Source organism: Dipodomys spectabilis, unplaced genomic scaffold (genome assembly GCF_019054845.1).
Source record: "Dipodomys spectabilis isolate Male_0828 unplaced genomic scaffold, ASM1905484v1 ptg000155l, whole genome shotgun sequence".
Taxonomy (NCBI): domain Eukaryota; kingdom Metazoa; phylum Chordata; class Mammalia; order Rodentia; family Heteromyidae; genus Dipodomys; species Dipodomys spectabilis.
The window spans coordinates 4,662,074-4,688,123 of record NW_024870832.1 but is presented as its reverse complement, the minus strand read 5'-3'; the positions used below and the strand labels follow the sequence as shown (position 1 = coordinate 4,688,123).

At 39.4% G+C, this 26,050-nt stretch overlaps 1 protein-coding gene and 1 long non-coding RNA gene across 2 annotated transcripts in view; both read right to left on the bottom strand.

The window, feature by feature from the left end:
• The window catches only part of LOC122118565 (zinc finger protein 658B-like), a gene marked incomplete at its 5' end in the record, with an annotated part of 110,572 nt that overhangs the window by 50,645 nt on the left and 33,877 nt on the right, over nucleotides 1-26,050 (bottom strand).
• Nucleotides 20-21,042, bottom strand: LOC122118548. Its single transcript, XR_006149404.1, has 3 exons — nucleotides 20,904-21,042; nucleotides 13,818-13,899; nucleotides 20-96 (listed from the first exon to the last, which is right to left on the bottom strand). It is a non-coding gene; the product is annotated as an uncharacterized LOC122118548 (long non-coding RNA).

Sequence of the window (26,050 nt, the reverse complement as noted above, 5' to 3'; positions counted from 1 at the left end):
TCCTACCTGACATCAGTTCCAAAGCCTGAGATTCCTTCAAGTTACAGCTCCCAAGGTCCACTGCACAGAGCTGCGCGCCTGCCTCCTGGCTCCAACCTAAGGATGGCGAAACTGTACTTCAGGGCACTTCCAGCAGCAAGGCAAAGGGAAAGAATCTAGTAGGGGCCGACTTAAAACGCCCGTGGTGGGCGGGGAGACGCATGCGCAAAAGGATCTCTGCTGCACTTCCGCCCTCCAAAAAACAAAAACAACTCAGGATTTTCAAAGCAAAAGCCCTCCAAGGAGACTACAATTCCCACAATGCTTGGCGCCACCTTGCTTCACCTCTGGTCACAAGAGTGCTTGGATGCATTGGGACTTTTCTCTCTCTGTTGTGGGAGCTAAGCTGAGTTTCTTCTTCAAAACCACTGTTTCCTTCGTGAAATATTGTAAGATCATCCAGAAAATGGATATATATGAAGAGAATTGGATGCATTGACTTTTTGGTACTTAGTTCTAATAATGAAATTGAGGTTATGAGACTGTGTTTCTCATACCTTTATTTTTGTTCTATGCCTGTGCTCTGCTGAGTGTAAATTACATCTCTGTTTTGCTTTACATTGTTTAATACCTCCCCTCTCATCTTACAAACGTACTCATAGACAGTGAACTTATACCAGGTCATTTTCCATTAGTGTAATGTACACACTGGCATAGAATAAGAAGATGGCTATGTGGATATGCACCATAATCCTTGTGTTGATTTGGATTTCGCAAAATCAAACAATTAGTTTTCCAGGAAATCCCCAATTCTATCTATTAAATGAAAATGAGTTTTTGTCTGTTTCTGAAGTTTGCTTTTCATTTAAGGGTTTTATGTTTTTTTGTCTTTTTGCTGTTGGTCCTGAGGCTTCAACTCAGAGCTTGGGCACTGTCTGTGAGCATTTGTTGTGCTCTACTTGGATTTCCTTTAATAATCTCTTCAGGTAACTAGTGAAAAGTTTCCTCACAGGGATTCTTAAGAGCATGGCACATTACCCTGATTTTCCTACAAAGAGAGTGGTTTGGGGGTCAGAATGAATGCAGGTGAGCAGAAGAGTGAAGTTTAGTGAAGGTCTATATTGATGTGAATCTTAATCATTTACAAACCAGTCTGCTTTTGTCTTTTCATTTTGCATGTGAAAATCTCTTTAGAATTCTTACCTCTTCTCTGATCCTAACAGTTCCTCTCAGTAGCTTTAGGCTACATATCTAGAGGGCCTCAGGCTTGTCGTCTCAGACCTTACCCATTAAGCTGTGGAATAAATCTTTGTCTTCTGCCACAATCCCATCAGAGCACAAGCAAGATTTCTGTGGGACACCGGGATAATAATTAAGGAGACAGAGAGATGGCTGATGGCACAATTCTGCTATATTGCTCAAATGCTTGTGTAATATTGGTCTAGGCACACTCTGCCAAAAAGTGCAAACAGCACACATCTTTCTTCATTCTATTTCAATCTATCTTTTCCACCAAAGCCTCCCTTCACTTAAAGCCCCAGGCCAATCAGCTAGAACACACATTTCCTCAAACGGTAAACGGCAAGAACTTGTAGTCCTGAGGGTGGGAGTTAATGGCCTTGAAGCCTTTGTTCACAGTTTGCCTGCTTCTGGCAGGCACCCCAGGGTCTGCAACAGTCTCCCTCTCTCATAATCAGAGATCGTATAATTGTCTCTTAAATGTTTCTTGTAATGTTTGGTGATCCTTTACATGCACTTAATTGGGATAGTTTAGACTGGAAACTTTCCCGCCTGATTTTAGTGCTCCAGTGTATGGATTTTCATGACTCTTTTGTGGACCTGAACTATTCCTCATGAAAATGGGAATCAAAGGGCATATTTGAATGTGTAGACTTCAACTTAAAAGCACCTCTAATAATATAAAGAAAAAGTAATTTCATCCTGTAAAAGTCAATTCCTGAGAAGCAAGGAGAAAAGGATCAGAAAGAACTGGAGTACTTCCAAGACTACATGTGAAGTGTAGTTTTCATTGTTCAAGCCTGTATTTCTGATGCATTTATTAATTATTTATCCTTTTCTTTCTCTTTTTCTTTTTTTTTTGATTGATCATGGCAAATTGTACTCTGAGCCTGGGAACCAACTCTGAGCTCAAGGGCTCTCCCATGTGAGCCACAACACACTTCTGGATTTCTAGGGGTCACTGGAGATAATGTCTCACAAGTTGTTGACCAGGCTGACTTTGAACTGGGATCCTCAGGTTTCAGCCTATTGAACAGCAAGGATTACAGACATGAGGAACCAGCACCCAGCTTGCATTTATTGTGTTTTATGTCCCAATGCTGGGGCTTGAACTCAGTGCACGGACACTGTCACTGAACTTCTTTTGCTCAAGACTAGCACCCTACTACTTGAGCGACATTTCCACATTTTGCTTTCTTGGGTATGTGGTACTGAGGACTTGAACCCAGGGCTTCATGCATGCTAGGTAAGCATACTACCACTGCTAGGGCCAGCCACAACACCAGCAGTGCTCCAGAAGAACAAGGGGATGATAATGGAAGAGACAGAGACAAGGCCAATGATAAATCTCTCTTTAATTCAGCAATAACCTTAGCTATAGACACTTTCTGTAACTGTCCAATGCTTGCATCACTTTGTTCTAGGACTCAATGTGGCAACAATGGCAGATCATATGCATCCTTCCTCATTCTAGTTCAATGTTTGTTCACCAAACTCCTACAGGTAAGGCCCCAGACCCAGAAGCTAAAAGGAACACTCCCTCCTATGAAAAGGGCAAGTACTCATAGCCCTGAAGGTTGCAGTCTGTGGTTGTGGAACTTTTGCTCACACCTTGCCAGCTCTTGGCACCTCTGAGTCTGCAACATGTCCTCCTTTTTATTTTGTAAATTGAGCAAGTGTCTATCAGCCTGAATCTGGAAAAAGCAGCACATCTTATATCTCAGGAAAAATGGAAGAAAAGGAATAACAAAACAAGAAACAGGAAAATGCTTAGAAATGGTAAAAGGATTGCTATTTCCCAGGTTGAATCCCTGCAGGTAGTGCAGAACTGATGCAGCTAAGTCTGCAGGGTGTGCTACCTGTAGGGTGGAGTGACCAATATCAGATTTCTGACCCTGAAGCTGCATAATGTCTAAGCTTAATTTATGAAAGGAGGAGTGGAAAGGCGGCTCAGTGGTAGAGCGCTTGCCTTGCATGCATGAGGTCCTGAATTTGATTCCTCAGCACCACATAAGCAAAAAAAAAAAAAAATGGAAGTGGCACTGTGGCTGAAGTGGTAGCCTGCTAGCCTTGAGGTGAAGAGCTGAAGGACTGCACCCAGGCCCAGAGTTCAGGCCTCATTACCAGACTCCCCCCAAAAAAATTATCAAAGGACTAGATTGCTCAAATATGTCACTGGATATTGGCCCAAATCATATTTCCATCATATTTAAGAGGGATAACACAGATGTACTAACCATTAGCATGGCACATCATTTTTAACCGGGTCTTTAGCATGTCAACCTGATTATCAACATACATCATTGCTGTTTCCAAATTATAAAACATATCACAATCTTTTTATCTAAGCCCACCTGCATGCCAGGGCACCAGAAACATATCAAGCCAAAGTTTTAACATGTTGTGTTGTATATATGGTGTGGATAAGTTTCACAGCAGAAGCAGTAGCACTAGCAAGAACATTTAGGGTAGCAAAAATGCTGGCAACCAATATTCCCAAAAATCTGCAGCAATGGCTAAGAGCCCTCTAAACCTCAATAGCAAACAGACCCAAACTTATTATACCATAATGGTTCTATCAACTGAACATGCAATGTAAGTTATGAGGATTGCATAGTAAGCTAGGATTACTCATGCAGTTAGTGAGAACACAATTGTTCCTGCTAGAGGCATCAAAAACCACCCCACCCTTGAAAACCATACGTAGCTCAACTACCAGCATGTATGGATTCATAACACAAACTTGCACAGTAAATGATACAAAACCATGAAATAGGACATGTCTCTGATACAGAGGTATGGGACGAAGAGAGGCATTATTCCAAAAGGCCTCAGCAACAGCCAGTTACAGATATCAGGGTGAGCTTGTCCCAACAGGCTGACAAACATGGGGGCCAGCAAGGTACCACTGATCACGTCACTCCTCTGAGCCCAGTCGTGCAGTGCATATTGGCAGACTTCCACCAGCACAACAGTAGACAAGATGTGAAATCCACAAGCCCTCCATAATCCACATGCCCTCCATGGTGGTGGATCATCGCAACTACAGGATTCTCCGGGCATAGTGGAACCCAAGAGGGGTGCACCACATCTCTTGCCAAAGGAATTCTAGAAGTGTTATGCATAAGCTCCATGTTTTCCATTCATTCATCTTTTCCTCCAGAGGAAGTCAGAGCCATATTCTATCCCTGAATACCTGAACATACCATACTTGTACCTGCTACCTCAGGATCTACAATAGTCAATCATTGAGATGAATGAAGGAAGAGGATATAATATTTGTATAACAAATAATGAGACTTATTCTGTGAGCAACGAATAATTCAAAAACAATCTAGGAAGTAAATTCTATTTATACTACTACAATGAACATAATACTTAGAAAGTAATGTTTGAAAAATGTACCCTTGAACAATAAAAACTATATAACACAGTAGTCTAGGAAGCACCCATTTATACCTGATCCTTATCTCCTTGCTTCTCAGAAACTTATTTTACTTTTACAGAAAGAAAGTATTTTTGCATCATATTTTATAGGTGCTCCAAAGTTGACATCTATATAGCCAAATGTGCCTCATGACCTCCATTTTCATGAGGAATAGCTGAGGTCCACTAAAAGAGGCATGGAGAACCCATGCACGGGAGGACTGAATACCAGGCATGAATGTTTCCAACACAGTCCTTCCCAATCATGATGTGGGGAAAGGATCATCAACAATCTCAACAAATCCTTAAGAGACAAGCTTAGGATGTCTGATATGAGCGAGGGAGGCAAAAGGTTCATTCCACAGTGTAATGGATACAGTTGGGAAGACAAGTCTGAGGACCACTAGCTTGCAGAAACTTCTAGGATCAGAGAACAAGTAGAAAATAAAAACAAAACAGGATATGCAAAACAGAAAAATAAAAACACACTGGTGATCAAGCTTCACATGAACATAGACCTACCCTGTACTCTAGATCCACCTACATTCACCATGATCACCCTAGACAACCATTTTTGGAAGAGTCTTGGAGGAGGAGTACCATGTTCTAAGAAACACCTGGGAGGAAACTTTTCACTAGTTTCCTGAAGCAATTAATAAAAGAAAGGCAAGTAGAGCACTGCAAATGCTCACAGACAGTGCCCATGCTCTGAGTTCAAGCCACAGGACCAACAACAAAATGAGGGGAAAAAACTTTTAAAGGAAAGGAAAATTTCAGACACAAATAAGCAAAAACTCCTTAAAATTTCAAAGATGGAATTTGGGAGTTTCTGGAAAAGTAAGGTGTAGAAGTTGACCAATCTATTTAATTCTAAGATTATAAAGTATGTATACCTTAAAATTCTGCTATTTTATTCATATATATATATATATGAATAAAATAGCAGAATTTTAAGGGAAAAATGATCCCAGAATCAAACAGTTAACTGTATGTAAATACTTGATCTTGTGGCTTGAGCTCTGGGCCTGAGCACTATCCCTGAGCTGTTCAACTCAAGGTGAGCTCTACACCACCTGAGCCACAAAGACACTTCCATATTTCTGGTGGTTATTTGGAGAGAAAGCTCATGAACTTTCCTGCCCAAGCTGGCTTTGGACCAGCATCCTCAGATCTCAGCCTCCTGAGTACATAGCATTACAGGCATGAGCTACTGGCACCCAGCTGCAAATACCTTTTTAATGTGAGAGGGGAGATATTCAAATTTTTAAGGCAAAACAGCGACATAATTTATATTCAGAGGAACATACTTTTTGAACAAAAACAAAATCAATAACTATGGAGTCTCATAACCTCAATTACATTAATAAAACTAAGAATTAAAAAACCAGATTATCTAATGCTCCTAATACAGTTCTTTGTTTTGGTTGATCTCACATGTTTCAGGAGGTAAACTGATTTTTCAAGAAGAAATTCACCTTAGTTTCCCCTAGCTGGGAGAGAAAGGTCCCCATGCATACATGCACACTTAGTACCAAGTGGCTGGTGCCAGTCCAAACCCTGTAATAAGCCCACTTCCTCTAGTTGAATCCATCGTGTTATGGGAATTGTACTTTCTATTGGAGCACAGATCCTTTGAAAGACTGGAGGGGGGCTGACGTAAGGTGCTTGAGCCTCCTTGGCTGCCACTGTTGGTGTTTTTAGTTTGCAAATTTGGGTTTCTTTCCTTTTGCCTTGCTGCTGGAAGTGCTCTGAAGTACAGCTTTGCACTCCATAGTCAGAACCAAAAGGTAGAAGCCCAGGGACTCTTCTTCAGAGGAAATTGGGAGCTGTAACTTGAAGCGATCTCAGTCGCCAGCCAGTCTGCCCTTAGCATCTTTCCCCAGTCTGAGAATGATGATATTTTATGGTCTAATGGATTTGTGCTGCCATTAGCACTTGTTCCTCCAGGTGCCAGATACTGGCTGACAAACCTCTGGCTCTCTAGACAAGGAGAGTCTACAGACTGAATCTAGAGATTCTGGTACTCACTCATGTTGACTTTTTTTTGGTGAATTGAAGCCAATGAATGGTAAACATTCCTTGAAAATGTCTTATAAGAACATATTGATCTTCTTTTCACCCTCTGTACTTCGTATGGCTTTTGAAACTTTCAAAATGCTGCTGGCATGGATATATTCCAATTAATGTGTCTGTTCTTGACAGAACAATTTCTCCACTAATATAATTAGTATATTTTACATCACTTAAAATGAGAGAGACTAACTGGGCAGGTGGTTCAGTGGTAGAGTGCTTGCTTTGCATGAATGAGGTCCTGGGTTTGATTCCTCAGAACCCCATAAGTGGAAAAAGCTGGCAGTGCACTGTGGCTCAAGTGGTAGAGTGCTAGCTTTTAGTTGAGGAGCTGAGGAACAGATCCCAGGCTCAGAGCTCAGGCCCCACAACAGACAAAAGAGAGAGAGAGAGAGACAGAGAGAGAGAAAGAGAGAGAGAGATCTCCTATATATGTATTCCAATTCAATTGTTAAAATATAATTTGAATACAATACAATGACCTTGATATGTGTGTGCTTGTCCTGATTCTTGAATTCAAGGTCTGGAAACAGACCATGAAATCATTTGGTTCAATGATAATGTTGAACCAATTAAGCCACACCTCCATTTCCAGCTTCTTTGGCTATTTTATTGGAGATAAGTCTCTCAGACATTCTTTTATAAATGGCTTCATTTTGTGATCCTTGTAGGGATCCTGCATGTACATCCCAGGGGACCACAAGCAGGCATAGGAGAAATTATAAGGTTTACTAGAAGGACCATATTTCCCAAGAGAGGGAGCACATGCATTTTTCTCTCTTCCTGTAGCAACAGGAGCTGGGGAGCAGGAAGTTAGGTAGGTACATGCTCAGGTAGGTGTGGGTCGAGAGAGGGAGTGGTCAGCAGTATGGAGGGAACTCTAGGTCTGGGAAGAGCTCAGGTCTGGATGGAGCTGAGGAGCAAAGGTGGGCATAATACTAACTTTCTTCAGATCTCAGCCATCTGAGTAGCTAAGATTACAGCCATTAGACATGAAAGCCCAGTTACAATGTCCTCTTTAAAATTCAGACTATATTCTAAAAAAATAATATGAAATAGAAAACTTGACAATTTTAAGGCAGGATGTTCAGTTACTAATGTGGATGAGGACAGTGCAAATCCCAAAACAAACAGAAAATATCCCACTTTGAAATTTGTAACACTCCTCATCTTAAGTATTGTGAATATGAACACTTAGCTTATAATAAATTTGCTTAAATTTTTCTCTTTTATGGGGGGTCTAGTAGTGGGGCCTGAATTCTGGGCCTGGGTGCTGTCCCTCAGCTCTTCAGCTCAAGGCTAGCCCTCTATCAATTGAGCCACAGTGCCACTTCTGGGTTTTTCTTTTTGCTTATGTGGTGCTGAAGAATCTAACCCAAGGCCTCAGTTATGCAAGACAAGTGCTCTACCACTGAGCCACCTTCCCAGCCCCACTTTAATTTTTCAAAGAAAGAAAACATCCTTATGATGTACAAAAACCCAGTACTTATGTGCAAACACTGCTTTTAAAAGATTCATATTGTGTTTCCTATCAAAACCAACCTCACTGAAGTAAACAGAATAGATTTTCTGTCACTGCAAAGTTCATGTATGTCATATTAAGAATTACCATTGTGAGTAAATGGGAAAAAAAACAAAAAACCAGAACGCTGGATGAAAGAATTTCCTGTGTCATCAACCAACAATTATAAGCAAAATCACATCCCTATATAAGGTGTTTCTTTTACATTTTATGGATCTACATTTTGGGGTGTATTTTCTGTTAATAGTGTTTAGTAACACAAGATTTTACTCTTCTGTGGATTTGTCATTACTGGATACTTTAATGCTCTACTTGACTCAGGAATGTTTCTTCTCCCATAAGAAGGCTTTATGCTTTTCCAGCCCACCTATCATGTTCTGACCAGGAACTTCAAGGGTAAAATCACACAGGTTCTTTTCTGACTCTCTCATTTGGCTTCTCTCCAAGCCATGGTTCCAGAATCTTTATTCATTGTCAACAGCAAGAATTAATGAAAGGATCTCTGATGAGATTCTTTTATTTCTCACTCTGTTTGACATTCCATTTTATGACCAGATGTCGAAGATTGAAAAACAGAAAAAAAAGATTCAGCTTTAGGAACATGTTTCTAAAAAAGCTAAAGATGGCTTGGAGATTTAGCAGCTGATCAAATCTTGCCTTCTAAGTTAAGTGCAGATTTGCTTTAGTTTGTTTCTCATTTTTTAATGTGAGGACAAAGTTGTCTCCCTTGTTATGTGATTCAATGACACATAGGAGGTAACTTCTCATGGAAGGCAAGGCTGGCTAGAAACTGGTCAGATATCACATCCTCATACACACATTAGACTATCCTAATGAAGTTTTGCTGGATTTGCTGAAATAGTGTTGTCAAACATAACTTTGATTGTTGTACAGGACTGAGTGTGTTTTAAGTACTTCAATTAGTCTCTGTATATACTCTTGCACTGCTTTGTGATATTTGTCTTTCTTGGAAATTAGGGTGTGTTTTTGATGGTATTTATAGAAATCTCTGTTTTTCTCTAAGGTAAGTACAAGTGTAGAAGTGCTGCACCATATTTCTATGTAATTCTATATTAATTTCTTTTTAGGACTCTGTCCCATCTTTAATACTTTTACATACCTGAGAGAAATGAAGCAAGGTTCACATTGTTGTCACATCTCTCCTAGCTTTTGTTGAAATTTGGAAGGATTTTTGTTGTTCTGTTTAAAACTATGGGCATACTAACATGTGTAAAATAGTTATTTTATTGTACTTTTGATTTGAATTTTACTCATGACTATTGATACTACTTTTATATTTTAATCAGCTATTTGTGTATGTCCTTTTTAGAAAAGTCTCTTGAATCTTTTTCTTATTTTAAAATTAAATTTTGTTGTATGGGGGTTACTTGTAGGATTTTCTTTATATTTTCTAATTCACATTTGTTAGGAATCTATTTAAAGACATATCCAAATATTTTCTCCTACCATGCTTTTGCTTCTTCGCTGATAGTGCTTTTCATTATACAAGGTTTGGATTATGTGCACTTAATCTTGTTTGGCTTTGTATTTATTTTTTAATTTTTACTTATTATTTATTTTCTTGGTTTTGTTTTGTTTTGTTTTTGTGGTCTGTTGTTGGGCGTGATCGCTGTGCCTGGGCACTATCCGTCAGCTATTCAGCTCAAGGCTCGCATCCTACCACTTAAGCCACAGCACCCACTTCTGACTTTTCCTGCTTATGTGGTGCTGAGTAATGGAACCCAGGGCCTCATGCATGCAAGTCGAGTACTCTACCACTCAGCCACCTTGCCAGCCCTTATTCACTAATTTATTTATTGTGGGTCATGGGGCTTGAAGTCTGGATCTGAGCTTGTGCCTCAGCCCATCAGTTCAAGCCTAGCAATCTACCACTTGGGCCACTGCACCACTTTTGGTTTTCTGATGCTTCATTGGATATAAGAGTTTCACAGGTTTTCTTGCTCAGGCTGGCTTTGAACCATGATCCTCAGATCTGACTCTCCTGAGTAGTTAGGTTTACTGGAGTGATCCACCAGAGCCTGGCTTTTGTTTGTTTGTTTGTTTGTTTTTTGCATGAGTCACTTTTGGTGTCCGATTTAAGGATTTACTGTCAAATCTAATGCCATAAGGCTTTCTTCCTTTCCTGTCTTCTTCTCCTCCTTTCCCTCTTTTTCCCTTCTCTCCACTACTCTGTTGTCTCCTCTTCTTCCTTCTTTTCCCTGACCTTTGGATTCCCTTCTCTCGCTCCTCCATATATTTTCTTTTCTCTTTATGTCTGACATGAAGACTTGCTAGTATCACTACAATTAGGTTTCTAAATTAGAAACACATACCTCAGACTCCACCATGGCTTTTTTTAGCTACTATTGGAGCTTGAACTCCAGGTCTCACAGACAGTCAGCTTCCTCACTCACTGTTGGCACTATCACTTGAGCCTTTCCTCTAACCTGTTCATTAGCTGCTTAAATTGAGTTGTCTATCTAGGCTGGCTTCCAGACCTCAGTTTCCTCCTTAGTAGCTAGGCTAAAATGACAGTCTTGAGCCAGAAGAGCTTGTCTTATTTTTCCTTAACTAAACATGTAATATCAACACTTAATTGGATACTGAAATGAAAGGATTATTGTTACTGGTTTTTGTAGAATTAATATTCAACCTAAACTGAAATAGTTTATCTTTCAAATTAAGTGTGGTATTATATTTCTAATAATTGTAACTGTTCTTCTAACTGTGGTAGATTTTCATCAGCAAGCAAATCGTTTATGCTAGAAGTATTGTTTTACTATTAATGTAATTTAATGTTATTATGGAGATGATGCATACAGAGATTAATAAATACTTTTCTTTCCTTACAGTGTCTTCCATTCTTTCACTCTCTCCCAATCCCTCCCTCCTGTCTCTACTCTTGAGTTGTATACTATATTCTCATCACCCTATTTCCTGCAAAATCTATGGCTCTGCGATATCCTCCAGAAGATATTCATGTGAATACACCATACAGAATTGAAAGCACTTGTTATTATTCCACAACCTAAGTAAGAGAGAACCTCCCTTTAATATTCTATACATCATAGTAATAGCATACATTTGATACAGATCCAATCTAGTTTCCATCTGTTTTACTGATAGGTTATTAGCTACATATTATAGAATTATATTGTGTTTATAATATAGATTTATTTCTCATGCTGATTTCTAGACAATTTTTCTTCAGGTCTATTCTCAGTGTGTCTGTCTTGGTAAATATAACAGCATAGTGCTTTATGAACAGCATTTAGGTAAAGATAATGACTTCCAGATGTGTGTTTCTGGTGACTGTTTGTCTGGCTGTTTAGTCATTAAGAGGAGTATTAGATGCTGGGTGCCAGAGGCTCACGCCTGTAATCCTCACTACTCAGGAGACTGAGATATGAGGATCATAGTTCAAAGCCAGCATAAGTAAGAAAGTCCATGAGACTCTTATCTCCAATAAAACACTAGAAAACTGGAAGTGGTGCTGTGGCTTGAGCAGCAGAGCACTCGCCTTGAGATCAAGAGCTGAGGGATAGAAACCAAGCCCTGAGTTCAAGCCACACACAAAAAAGTGGAGTACTAGTTCTCCAGCTGTAATGATAGATTAAAGAAATTATCATTCTTTGGCGTTTTAACCATGTCTTTGTAGACTTTACTTTTCAGACTAAAATTTTCATTATACAGATTTGTGATATACCAGCTATTTTCAATGCTCTGTATCTGTGGTAACACAATTTGTGCTGACGTTTATTTCCTCTCATATTATGAGTATTTGTATTCTTCATTATTGATTTTTGCTTAGGGTATCCTTGTATTGATTTATTTTGATTTCTTTCTTTCTTTCTTTCTTTCTTTTTGTGTTCAGTCGTAGGGCCTGAACTCTGGGCCTGGGTGCTGTCCCTCAGCTCTTCAGATCAAGGCTAGTGCTCTACCACTTGAGCCACAGTGCTACTGCTGGCTTTTTTCTTTTTGCTTGTGTGGTGCTGAGGAATCGAACCCAGGGCCTCAGGCATGCAAGGCAAGTGCTCTACCATTGAGCCACCTTCCCAGCCCCTTATTTTGATTTCTTGATAATTAATGTATATCTCTTTGGATGACTTATTGAGTTTTTTGAGTATATTTTCTTCAGTTTGAAATAGACTGTATCTGATATATTTACTAATTTTATATTACAATATAAATATGGTTTCATTGTAGTAATTACTTTGTTATTTATTATGTTTGTCTCAGCTGATACTTCTTTCTTAGTTTGCTTTCATGTAACCTGCACACAGCCTTCTATACAGTGCATATCACCTGTTATACAATCTCCAGGCAATCTTCTATACACTGTAAATCACCTCTGATGCCTATTACAATTTAAATCCTACTAACTAGTTGCTATACTGCACTGTTATTAGGATAATGCCAGTTTTTTGCAATATTGCATGTTTATTATAGAAGTACTTTGGTTCTATGATTTGATGAATCTGTGAAACAAATATGTAAGGCCTAATACACTCCTATGAAAATGCTAGTACAGGGGCGGGGAAGGTGGCTCAGACGTAGAGTGCTTGCCTTTCATGCATAAGAACCTGGGTTAGGTTCCTCAGCACCACATAAACAGAACAAGCTGGAAGTGTTGCTGTGGCTCAATTGGTAGAGCACTAGCCTTGAACTGAAGAACTGAGGGACAGAGCCCAGGCCCAGTGATCAAGCCCCATGACTGATAAAATGAAAAAAAAAAAAAAAAAACGATTTTATGCAGTAGCTGTAACCTAATCTGGTAGTTTGAATGTTTCTTTAATAAAGAAGTAACCACAAATTTTATGTACAGAATAAAGACCACCCTTAAGCTGAAGCACAGAACTTCAAAAGATGTAAAACATGTACCATAATAGTTGCTATACTATAGAACTGCAAGAAAGTATATTTCCCAAACAGTCTGATTTTTCTTATGGCAGACATAAGAAGTTAAGTTGCTGGAGCTACTCCATTGTATTATTACTAGGTACTCTAAGAGTTTACAATATTCTCACAATACTAGCCTATGACATCCTATAATATAGTTACTTTTCAATGGAATAATTCCATTAAAATCTGAATCAAGGGGCTGGGAAGGTGGCTCAGTGGTAGTGTGCTTGCCTTGGATGCCTGAGGCCCTGGGTTCGATTCCTCAGCACCATATAAGCAAAAAGAAAAAAGCCAGAAGTGGCGCTGTGGCTCAAGTGGTAGAGCACTAGCCTTGAGTTGAAGAGCTGAGGGACAGTGCCCAGACCTAGAGTTCAGGCCCCACAACCGGATCCCCCCCCCCAAAAAAAAAGAAAGAAAGAAAAAGAAAATCTGAATCAATTACACTTTTTAATTTTTTGGTGGTATTCTTTGAACACAGGTCCTCATATTTGTCAGGCAAGTACAGCATTAATTGATCCATATTACTAATCCTTATACTTTGGTTTGATTACACTTATGTATTTATATATTGAATCTTCATGCTTTAAGAATCATGAATATGGTGCTATAAGTTTTTCCTTCACTAATCATTTTAGACAGATTACAAAAATATATGTTCTATACATTCCTTTGTACTTACCTACACAGTTACAATTTTCATGTGTAGTTTCATGTTGACATCTTTCTCATTGTCTCGAAGCAGGATAATTTCTTGTAACTCTCTGCAGATGGAGATGTTTTATTAATTAATTACCTTTCCTGAAAATACCCATAATCTGCATTTTTAGAATAGTGAATTGACTAAATTCTACCTTGAATATAAAAAGAAGGAAAAACTTAAACAGATAAATATTATTTTCCATTGTAAAATATCAGTATTACATTCTTAATAACTTACAGGGAAAGGCATATAGTTCTCATAAATCAATTCCTACTTTGATATTTTAAAATCTCTAACATTACATTGGGAGATAATGTCTTACCTTTACATTACAGAGTCATTGGATATCAATTATGTTTTTGTATTTTTTTCTATGACCCATTTTAGAGGTCCAAACTATAGATGCTGTGACTAAGTCTTGCCAGGATGAATCTCTGTGTGAAGTAGCAGTCAGAAATACTGATACAGTGGAGGAAAGAATGTGACTAGGAACAAATTTAATTTTGAGCTAAAAAAATAAGCAGAACTGAATAGGACTAATGGAAATCCTGAAGGATGAGGACTGAGGATTTCACTGAACCTTATGAGATGAATGCCCTGGGTGTCTGCTGTAGTTGAAGAACCCCATAGATATTCTGAGAATTTCATTAAAAAATTATGAGAGTCCAAATGAGCTGCAGCATTTGAATATGGTAGAGAAGGGAAGGTAGTACAATCAGAGACCATATTCTTTACAGTGTTGGAGGACACTCCAGTAACCATAACAAATATACAGAAGAGTATAATAATTCTGCTGTCCTTGCCCAAGAAATATTTCAGGGAGGGAGGAAAACACCTGAATGTACTATATGTGCAAAATCATTCCACTTAAGGCCTACAGTCAGTTCACATAAAAAAATGTACACAGGAGAGAATCCTTATACTTGTACTGGATGTACAAAAGGAAATACACCTAACAGAACCTCAGAGCAAGGATCCACAGGAGAAGCTTGATGAGCATAGTGTCCACAATCTATGTCTGAGAAAACAGAAGTGACTTTCCCACCACAAGCACCCACAGTAGAGAAACCCTATAAATATGAGGAATGTAGGAAAATTTCCATGTAGAAGTCAGTTCTTAGCAGGCATCAGAGAATTCACACAGAAGAGAAGCCTTATGAATGCAAGAAATGTAGAAAGTTTTTCAGACAGAAGTCACACCTCACTTTGCATCAGAGAGCACACAGGAGAGAAATTTTATGAATGTAACAAGTATGGAAAGTCTTTCAACCATTAAGTCCAACCTTCATGTTCATCAGAGAACATACATAGGAGTATCAGGAATGTAAAAAGGCTTTTAACTGGAATTCACATCTTCCTTTTCTTTAGAGAACACATAGAGGAGAGAAACCTTATGAATGCCACAAAAGTGTAAAATCCTTCAAGCAGAGGTCACAGGTTTGCAGCCATAATAGAATTCACACAGGTGAGTAACCTTAGGAATGTAACAAATTTTGAAATTCCTTCTTCTGGAATTCAGATTTCAACAGACATAAGAGAGTTCACACAGGAGAGAAACCTTATGAATTTAACAAATATGGAAGCCCCTTTAGACTGAAATGAGAGCTTACTTTGCATCAGAGAACAAACACAGTTGAGAAACCTTATGAATGTAAGAAATGGGTAAGTCCTTCACCCTGAATTAACACCTCCACTCACCTATGAGTTTTCACACACCTGAGAAACCTTAGGAATGTAACAAATGTGAGAAGTCTCACCTGGAAGATAACTCATTTTGCATCAGACAAACCAAACAAGATAGAAACCTTATGAATGTAGCAAATGTCAAGTCTTTCACCCAGGAGGCACAGCTCAAGGTTCTTCAATGAACATACACAAGCGAGACATCTTCTCAATGAAACAAATGTGGAAAAATTTCAAGAAGTCATACCTCAGATTGCATCAGAAAACACACACAGGAGAGAAAACTTCTTTCACCAAGAAGGCATGGCTCAGAGTTCATAGAAAACACAAAGAAGAGAAACCTTGCAAAGGGGTGGGGGGAGGCTGGGAAGGGATGTGAAGGGTAAACAAAGGAGGAGGCTGCAATGCTTGATAAGAAATATACGCATTATCCTGCCCATGTAATTGTAACCCCTCTGTACAGTATATTCACAACAAAAAAATAAAATATATAAAAAAAACAAAACAAACCAAAAAAAAAAAGAAACCTTGCAAAGATTACAAATGTAGAAAGTCTTTCTCCTGGAAGTTGTACCTCAGTGTTCAGAGAACTGACTCAGATAGGAAAAAGGAAAACTAAAGTATATAACAAATGTGCAATGACTTTTGTTTCTTTGGCTGACCTCAGAGCCTAGTTACTGTTTCTGAGCTCTTTCCTCAAGGTTACTGCTCTAAACCCTTTAAGTCATAGTGCCACTTCTGGCTTTCACTGTTCATTTCATTCTGAGGAATCAAACCCAGGGCTTCATTCATGGTAGGCAAGCACTCTACCACTAGGCCTAATTCCTGTCCCTGCAATGACTTTTAAACCGGAGTCAGTCCTCAATGTATCTGAGAACATAAACAGGAGAGAATATCTGAGTATAATAAATGTAGACAAGGGCTGGGAAGGTGGCTCAGGGGTGGAGCACTTGCCTTGCATGCCTGAGGCCCTGGGTTCGATTCCTCAGCACCACATAAGCAAAAAGAAAAAAGCTGGAAGTGGCACTGTGGCTCAAGTGGTAGAGTGCTAGCCTTGAGCTGAAGAGCTGAGGGACAGTGCCCAGGCTCAGAGTTCAGGCCTCACAACTGGCTAAAAAAATAATTAAATAAAATAAAATACACAGATTGGCAGGGCACGGTGGCTTATCCTCCTTGCTATTCAGGAGGCTGACGTCTGAGGATATAGGTTCAAGGCCAGCCCAGGCAGGAAAGTCCATGAGACTCTTTTCTCCAATAAACCACCAGAAAACAGAAAGTAGCACTGTCACTCAAGTGGTAGAGCACTCACCTTGACCTGAAGAGCTGAGGGACAACAGCCAGGCCCAGAATTCAAGCCCCGAGACCAATAAAAAATTACAGTTTCCATAATGCATGCAAACACATTTCTGCTGCTAGCAACAGAGACAAGATAAAAACTCTAAGGAGACAGTAATCTGGTATGACAACAATAAGTCTAAGGAAGTGTCTGAAAAATTATATTATCATTTTTTGATAAAATTTTAGTACATATCAGTGTAACAATGAATTAAACAAATATTTTTTCTGCATTTACATATACTGCTTCACCATAAACCCTATTTAGACTTTCTATTAACACGTACTCTCAAAAGTAAGCAGAACATATTCAGGATATCACATGGAATACAGAACATAGAATATTACTAGATCTATGAGAAGCAGTGTCCACATGAATATTAAAAAATACTAATAGTACTACAGAAAGTAGCTAATGATTTATTTGGCCCATATAAGATTTGATTGAGAGGCTGGGAAGGTGACTCAGTAGTAGAGCGCTTGCCTTGCATGCATGAGGCCCTGGGTTCGATGCCTCAGCACCACATAAGCAAAAAAAAAAGCTGGAAATGGCACTGTGGCTGAAGTGGAAGAGCACTAGCCTTGAGCTGAAGAGCTGAGGGACAGCGCTCAGGCTCAGAGTTCAGGCCCCACGACCGGACCTCCTCTTCCGCCCCCCCCCCCCAAAAAGATTTGATTGAGCTCACACATAAAAATATCCTAGGTTATAGGTCTCCTTGGCTCAGGCCAAAATTTTCTGAATAGAGACCCGGAAACACAACAAATCAAAGAAAGGTTGGACAAATGGGATTGCATAAAGTTGCAGAGCTTCTGCAGGGCAAATGACATAGCTAGCAAGATCAATAGAAAGCCCACGGAGTGGGAGAAGATCTTTACTAGCCATACAATGGACAAGGGTCTCATATCTAAAATATACTTGGAACTCAAAAAATTAAACCACCCAACAACAAATCCTCAAAGAAACAACTGCCCAATAAATAAGTGGGCGAAAGACTTAAAGAGAAACTTCTCTGAAGAAGAAAGAAGGAAGGCCAATAGACACATGAAGAAATGTTCAACATCCCTAGCCATAAAAGAAATGCAAATCAAAACAACATTGAGATATCACCTCACTCCAGTTAGAACGGCAAAAATCAAGAACTCTAACAACAACAGATGCTGGAGGGGATGTGGACAGAAAGGAACCTTACTTCATTGTTGGTGGGAATGTAAACTTGTTCAACCACTTTGGAAAGCAGTATGGAGGTTCCTCAAAAGACGTCACATAGAACTCCCCTATGACCCAGCAATCCCACTTTTGGGCATTTACCCAAACGTTTACAAACAAGACCATACTAAAGCTACCAGCACAACTATGTTTATAGCAGCATTATTTACCATAGCTAAGATATGGAACCAACCCAGATGCCCCTCAGTAGATGAATGGATCAAGAAAATGTGGTATATATACACAATGGAATTCTATGCCTCCATCAGAAAGAATGACATTGCCCCATTTGTTAGGAAATGGAAAGGCTTGGAAAAAATTATATTAAGTGAAGTAAGCCAGGCCCACAGAAACATAGGTCCCATGGTTCCCTTATTTGCAATATCTAGTATATGTATGAATCAAGCGGAAAAGGTCAGATAATGTGATGTTAGGAAAACGAACCCTTAAATATGTATTTTAATGTTTTTTTTCTTTCATGCATGTGTTCCTAACACATTTATAAGATTATTTCTTTGTTGCTTTGTATGTCCCTCCCCCACAGTGTAACCCCCGCTTACACTATATTTGATGTCAGTATAACTTGTGGAGGAGATGGGGACAAACAAGTCATTTAAGGATTCAGGTGGACCTGTTGCAACAATGAGAAGTACAAAATGTCATGTCATAAACGAGCTTTACAATGTCGGTGTGGGTGGGGAGGGTAGGAAAGACTGGGGGGGGAGGAAGGAGGCTGGGAAGGGAGGTGAAGGATAAACAAAGGAGGAGGCTGCAATGCTTGGAAAGAAATGTATGCATTATCCTGCCCATGTAATTGTAACCCCTCTGTACAGTATGTTCTCAAATAAAATAAAATTGAATTAAAAAAAATATCCTAGGTTAATGATGTTTGGTTTAAATACTAAATATTGAAATGTCATAGAAACCCTGATATTTCCTTCCTATGTAAAAAAGAACTGCTACCATGAAGTTTTGTAAACTTTGCCTACATTCTACAATACAAAATATAGGTGGGAGGGGAATAAAATATTCCTTTACAAGATTTTCATTTTAATAGACTTCATGGAAGGTGGAGGAAAATGTATAGAAGCTCAAGGAACACTCAATATAACAAAAATGATAAATATGACCAAATGCTCAAATGTGGCACATATTCCTGAGTCATTTCTCCAGGAGATTCCTAAGGATATATTTCCACTTGTGTTAGTTAATAGTGAAATTCCTCAGAGATCAAAATCAATTCCTGAGCAAACATCTGTGAGATTTTGCAACAAGTGATATTTCTAATAGCAAACACCTTGTAACTGTATTTTTTTTAAATCAAAACCAGTTCCAATCAAATACTGGCAGTGAATTAAAATATTCAAAAGTAGTGGGAAGGAAAAACTAAACAGAATACCACATCAAATGAAGTTAGACCAAAGATAACAGAATCAGGAGAAAACTGATTTTCTTGTAGTCTATCAATTGGGGGAAGGAAATACTTTTCTGTAGGGAACCCTGAAGTAGAGCTGAAGGGGGAAAAGGTTTGAGAAGTTGGAATTCCAGCCTGACCGCAATGAGAGCACTGAGAGCTGGCCGCAGAAGGGTTAAAAGAGAATTCTGGAGACGGTTAAGAGACTGGAGTGCAGGCCTTTTCCTTGCTGTTGGAAAGATGGCATCTGAAACTGAGGTGCTGTTGACCTTGAAGGCTAGGTAAGGTGAACTCCATGTCTGCATTTTCTCTGGGTGCCAGTCTTCTCTCTCAGGAGAATAAGGAAATACGTTTTCCTCACAACCACTTGTGGCTCTGATTGTACTATTAATATAGATACTTCATTTTTGCATGTTATCAATGGTAATCTTCACTGTGTGAAGTCAAGGTACTATGCTTGCTAGCTGGCATCCACGGACCAAGTGCCAGAGAGCATTTGGAACCTTGGTTTTCCTAAGTCTATCTGTTTATGTTTTTGTGATTTTCTAAATTTCTTTGTTTCTGGAATCCTGTAGAACTCTCTAGGCAACAATTTTCCTATACAATGGGTAAGAAAAATGTCAATCCTAAGAGCCATGTCAGCAAAGTAAAACTGATCACTAAGAAAAAGTAGTTCCCAGATAGATCATTTGAAGAAAAGAAACTACTGAGACACATATGGAGGAAAGAGGGAATGAGAAAAGTAAGAAAAAATGCTAGAAAGATAGATAGAAAGAGAGAGAAAAATAGAAAAATAACCTACACTAGTGAGTAGAAAATCAAAAATACAGAGAGAAAATAGAGGAAAGAAATTTTGTGAGGATACTTTAGAAAACAAACAGGAATTTGTAGAAAGACCATAAAGTTTAGTAACAAATATATCCTAAGTTTCAAGTAAGACCAAGACCATGAAATCGTCCAAGAACTATATATGAGAGTAATTTAAGTACATATAGGTTAATCATTCCTTAAGAACACATGAATGTGTGCGTGTCCACAACACTATTTCAGCAATTCCAGGAAAATTTCATTGAGATAGTTTAATGCTACTCATGAGGATGTGATCTGTTTACATCTATCCTTCATCTTCTATGAGAAGTAACCTGCTCCGTGTCATTACATCACATAACAAATTTGATTACATTTTATGACAAGACAAAACCTAGATATTCTGAAGCCAATCTGCATTCAACTTAGAAAGAATATAACCATGTAACCTGCTAAACCTACAAGAATCTTAATCTGCTAATCTATAAGCCATCATTATCTGATTTATGAATATGTTCCTGGGGCTGAATCTGTGTGGTTGATATTGTTTTAAATTCTTGAACATCTTTAGGTTCATATAATGGAATAAAACCAAATGAGAAATAAAAAAAAAACTCACCAGAGATCAATTCATTCTGTCTTGCTGGTGACAATGAGCAGAAGATTCTGGAAGCATGGCTGGGATATAAGACAAATGACGTATTCAGGAATGAATCTGTGAGATTTGGGGCCCAGAATTACCTCTTGCAACTTAATACATGGGCTGGAAAACCATAAAGCCTTCCTATAAGAGAAGAATCTTTAATGTCTCAGGCAGAGGATTAAAGTCTCCAATAAATACAAATCCAGTCCATTTCCTGGTAGATAGATATTATTAAACCAACTAATTTCTATGTTTATGTACATACTACATTTGTAAAACTGAATGTTCCTACAAAAAATATTGAATAACTGAAAGCAAAAACAGAACACATTTCCACTAAAAGTAGTTATTACTGAATATACATCAGGATGTATGAACTGCTTTTTTTAATGCAAAGGTATCCTAGGATTCCATTGGAATTTGTTTTCTACCTCATTCATTTACATATTTAAACACCAAGGTAAGCATGTATGATGTTATTCAGTAGTTTTCACCCAAAGTTATAGAGGAAAATATGTACAGAATATATTTCTTGTGTTATACTATTTCAATAATGGTTGTCAAATGGCACATTTCACTGTACCCATTGCACACATATAAAATGACTTGCAATTTGCCATTTAACGTGCTTTGGCCAAAGGAACATGAGTAAAGATGAGGTAAACCCAGGTTTGATCAGTCCCTAATGTTCATTTCCCTAAACAGTCATGGGAAGATCCTTGGCCATCCTAAAGATACAACATAAAATACTCCATATAGGAGTGACACACCTGAAGACAAGCAACACCTACAAAGCATACAACATTGAGTAACACATATTACCTCAAGTTTTCTTCTGTGATTTTTCTTTTAAGGCCATATGTCCCTGACCAACACTTTCTGCACTACCAGGCAAAAACAACACATTAGAGCTAGCATTAGCAAATTCATAGATGGGACATTTAAGATAAGTTTCAATGATTACATACTAAAAGTCTTAGTGGAAACAGGCTGCATAAATTAGCAAGAAGATTAGGGATTAGTACATAAATAAATACTTTCAGTCAAAATAACTGCCCCACCATCCCAAACCACTGCCTCAGGTACCCTGTGATAACTACGCTCTGGTTTATTCCTCAATCCAGCACATCACAACTCCCAGAAATTAGTTTAAATGTTGCAACAGCAAAAAGTGATTGAGAGTGGTGTAGGAAAGAGTACCACCTGAATCTGGTGCTCAGGGAAGTGGCAACAATTTTTGCATAAGGCAAAGGAAGCTAGCAACATCTTCCCCTTCCTGTGCTTTTCTGCTTGTGCTCTATATGGCTTCCCAGAACTGACAAGGTCTGTTCATTTAGGATGGAGATTCCTACTCATAGGGTGCTCTGCTTCAAACATTGCTAGGCTTCATTGCTAAATATAGAGGCCCAGTACTCACGACTCCAATATCCCATGTAAAACTGTCTCTAGAAACAGGATCCTGTACAAACGCTTGGGAACTCAAGCCAGGAAAATAAAAAATCAAGCCAAATAGATTAAAACATCTCTAAGAGAAACAACACAGAAGCCAAAAATACAACTGCAGTGTAAGAGGACTCAGGCAGGCACACACCTCACAATTTCACTAGAATCCTTCCTGTACTCCTCTTACACCTGGGCAAAGCAAATAAAGTCACATGAGTTAATAGAAGAATCCCTTGGTCTTGGAGTCCAAATGCACAACTCTTGGGCTCTCCTAGTCTGGACAATCACCCAGCTTGCTCTCAGACATTTGGGAATCAGGTTCCTGCATCTGAAGGCCCAGAGGCTAATGGCAGCACAAACTCCTGAACCTCAAGCAAATTATCAACCCCAGACTGGAGAAAAGCGTGGAGAGGGAAGTAGGCGCTTTGGCTCAAGTATAAAGTTCTCCCTCTGAGCTGAGGAGCTCAGAAATGCTGCTTGCAAGCCCAGAGTTCACGCCCCACCAAACAAACAGAAACAGAAAAAGAAACAGAAACCCGTGGAGGGGAGACTCCTCAGCAATCGCACAGTTCCTACCTGACATCAGTTCCAAAGCCTGAGATTCCTTCTAGTTACAGCTCCCAAGCTCCACTGCACAGAGCTGGGCACCAGACTCCTGGCTCCCACCTACGGAAGGCCAAACCTTACTTCAGGGCACTTCCAGCAGCAAGGCAAAGGAAAAGAACACGGAAGAGGGAGACTTAAAACGCCCTTGGTGGGCGGGGAGACGCTTGCGCAAAGCATCTTCTGCCCCACCTCCACCCTCCAAAAAACAAAAACAACCCAGGACTTTCAAAGAAAATATCCTCCATGGAGACTACAATTCCCACAATGCTCGGTGCCACCCGGCTGCAAACCAGGGAACAAGTGTGCTCTTGTGCATTGGGACTTTTCTCTCCCTGCTGTGGGAGTTAAGCTCAGTTTCTTCTTGAAAACCACTGTTTCCTCTTGAAATACATAAGACCAACCAGAAAAGGGATATATATGGGGAGAATTGGATACATTGGCTTTTTGATTCTTAGTTCTAAAAATGAAATTGAGGTTATGAGACTGCGTTGCTTATACCTTTCTGTTTATTCAATGCCTGCCTTCTGCTGAATGTAAATTATATATCTGTTTTGTCTTAATTTTTTAATACATTCCCTCTTACTTTACAAAGGTACTCGCAGCCACTAAACTTATACCTGGGTCATTTGCCATTGCTGTAATGTATACACTGGCATAAAATAGTGAGATTGTTAGGTAAATATGTGGCATAATACTTCTGGTGATTTGGATTTCACAAAATCTAACAATTAATTTTCCAGAAACTCCCCAATTGTATCTATAATTTAAATGAGTTTTTGTTTTTTTCTGAATTTTGCATTTCATTTAAGGATTTTATGTTTTGTTTTGTTGTTGGTCCTATGGCTTGAACTCAGAGCTTGGGCACTCTCTGTGAGCATTTGCTGTGCTCTATTTGCATTTCCTTTAATGCTTTCTTCAGGTAACTAGTGAAAAGTTCCCACACAGGGATTCTTATGAACAAGGCACATCACCTCCATTTCCCTTCAAAGATATAGTGGTTAGGGGGGGTCAGGGATGAATGCAGGAGAGATAGAAGAGTGAAGTTTAGGCTAGGCTATGTTGATGTGAAACTTAAACACTTGCAAACCAGTCTGCTTTTGTCTTTTCATTTTGCATGTGAAAATCTCTTTAGAATTCTTACCTCTTCTCTGATCCTAACAGTTCCTCTCAGTAGCTTTAGGCTACATATCTAAGGGACCTCAGACTTGTCTTCTCAGACCTTATCCATTAAAGTATGCAATAAATCTTTGTCTCATGCCACAATACCATCAGAGCACAAGCAAGGCTCTGAGAGCCAATGGATGATAATTAAGGAGACAGAGAGATGGCTGATGGCACAATTCTGCTATATTTCTCAAATGCTTGTGTAATATTGGCCTAGACCCACTGTGCCCAAAAGTGCAAACAGTACACATCTTTCCTCATTTTATTTCAATACATCTTTTCCACCCAAGCCTCCAGACAGTTAAAGCCCCAGGCCAAAAGCTACAACACACACTTCTTCAAACCAAGAAAGGGCAAGGATTTGCAGTCCTGAGGGTGGGAGTCAATGGCCCTGAAGCCTTTGTTCACATTTTGTCTGCTCCTGGCAGGCACCCCAGGGTCTACAACAGTCTCCCTCTCTCTTATCAGAGAACCTACACTTGTCCCTTAGGTGTTTATTGTGATTTTTTGTAATCCCTTCCATAAAAAAATAATTGGGAAAGATTGGATTGGAAACTTTCACGAATGATTTTAATTCTCCAATGTATGGGTTCTCCATGTCTCTACTGTGGACCAGAACTATTCCTCATGAAAATGGGAATCAAAGAGCATATTTGAATGTATAGACTTCAACTTAAAAGCACCTCTAACAATATAAAGAAAAAATAATTTCATTCTTTAAAACTAAATTCCTGGGAAGTGGCACTGTGGCTCAAGGGGTAGAGCGCTCGCCTTGAGCTGAAGAGCTGAGGGACAAGTGCTCAGGCCCAGAGTTCTAGCCCCACGACCAAAAAAAAAAAAAAATCCTCCCTGAAACTAAATTCCTGAGACACAAAGAGATAAGGATGAGGTAAAAACTGTGGTGCTCCCAAAAGTACCTGTGTAATGCAGTTTTCTTTTCTTTTTCTTTTTTTGGGGGGTTGGGATTTCAGTTGTGGAGCCTGAACTCTGGACCTGGGCTCTGTCCCTCAGCTCTTCAGCTCAAGGCTGGCGCTCCACTACTTGAGCCACAGCGCCTCTTGCGGCTTTTTTATTTTTGTTTATGTGGTGCTGAGGAATCAAACCCAGGACCTCATGCATGCAAGGCAAGCACTCTACCACTGAGCCACCTTCCAAGCCCTCCTTTTTTTTTTTTTTGTTAGTCATGGGACCAGAAGTCTGGGCCTAGGTACTGTTCCTCGGCTCTTCAGTTCAAGGCTAGCGCTCTACCACTGGAGCCACAGTGAGACTTCTGGCTTTTTCTGCTTATGTGGTGCTGAGGAATCGAACTCAGGGCCTCATGCATGCCAGGTAAGCAGTCTACCACTGAACCACCTTCATATCCCTGAAATATAGTTTTCATTGTTCAAGCCTTGTAATGTATTTCTTTATTCTTTTATCCTTTTGGGTTTTTTTTGTTTTGGTTTGGTTTTTGGTCATGCCACTTGAACTGTGAGCCTAGGAACCATCCCTTAACCCTTCAGCTCAAGTCAACTGCTCTACATTGTGAGCTAAAGCACCAGTTCTGGTTTTCTGGTTTTTATTGGATATAAGAGTCTCAGAAACATTGCTGCCCCGGCTGACTTTGGACTGCGATACTCAGGTTTCAGCCTTTTGAATAGCTAAGATTAAAGACATGAGGTACCAACACCCAGCTTGCATTTCTTTTCTTTTAAGTCCCAGCCCTGGGGCTTGAACTCAGTGCATGGACACTTTCCCTAAAGTTTTGCTCAAAACTACCACCCTACTCCTGTAGCCACAATTACACATTTGGCTTTTTCTATGTGTGTGTACTGAGGACTTGAACCTGGGCTTCATACATGTTAGGTAAGCACTCTACCACTGTTGCGGGACAGCCACAATACCAACAGTGCTCTGGAAGGGCAATGGGA